The following is a 996-nucleotide window of genomic DNA, read 5'->3' as shown; positions in this document are numbered from 1 at the left end:
GGCTCTTTGTAGTGAATCAGAAGAGCCGACTCCCAGTTTTTTGCCCAGTCGCTGCTCAGGTTTCACTCTCAGTGCTCAGTCCCAGCTCTGGTTACGACAGAGCTTTGTTATGATTGGTCAGCATGCGGCATTCACGTGACTTGACTGAACTGCAAGTGAAGAGAGAGACAGAGCGGTGAGGACTGAGGAGCGTGTGTGCGTCTTGCATTGTCGTGTAGTTTAACTATGAGTGACACTAGAAAGCGAAGCAGCATCTGGCTGCAGGTCAAAGAGTTCATTTGTCCAATAAAAAAGTTTAATTGAAATAAACAAAAGTAAGAGTGGTTTTGTCACAGAATAAATGCACAGAATTAGGCAATTATAAGGTCTCTCATAAAAACACTGAAAGCAAAAGGGTTTTCAACACATAAACCATGATTTTTTTGCAAAGTTAAGGTAAAATACAGGCTACAAAAGATCCTAAATAAAGAGCCGTTCGGGAGTCAAAAGAGCCGGCTCTTCTTTGGGAGCCGAGTCGAAAGAGCCGGCTCTCGGAAAAGAGCCGAACTTCCCATCATTAATCTGCTGAGTAACAAACGTGATTAATGACGCTTCCAACAAACCCGACTTCTTTAAGTCATTCAATAAGCGCCTGAACGCTTACAGAAGGGCTTACAGGTGTGTGTGTGTGTGTGTGTGTGTGTGTGTGTGTGTGTGTGTGTGTGTGTGTGTGTACTCTGAGCTCTTCTCTCCTCTTTCTCCTGCTGTTCTTACTCAGTTTTAACTGCTGTTTCTTGTGAAAATGAAGATGTATATGAAACAGCAGGTGATGAAAGAGTTGTAGATTAAACTACCTGACAGTAAACAGTTAGTGTCAGCATTAAAATGCTGCTGACATGTTCATCAAATACATCACATTGATCTCATCGTCCCTCTGAACTGTCCTCACACACTGTTGGAGTCACACTGACACATTTTGACTTGTGAAGTCAGTGAAGCTCTAAATTACATCTTTTA

The sequence above is a fragment of the Seriola lalandi genome, unplaced genomic scaffold (genome assembly GCF_002814215.2).
Source record: "Seriola lalandi dorsalis isolate HSWRI2012SDOR001 ecotype SW California unplaced genomic scaffold, Sedor1 jcf7180002052792, whole genome shotgun sequence".
Lineage (NCBI taxonomy): Eukaryota > Metazoa > Chordata > Actinopteri > Carangiformes > Carangidae > Seriola > Seriola lalandi.
The sequence above is the reverse complement of the archived record's forward strand: the minus strand, read 5'-3'. Positions refer to the sequence as shown.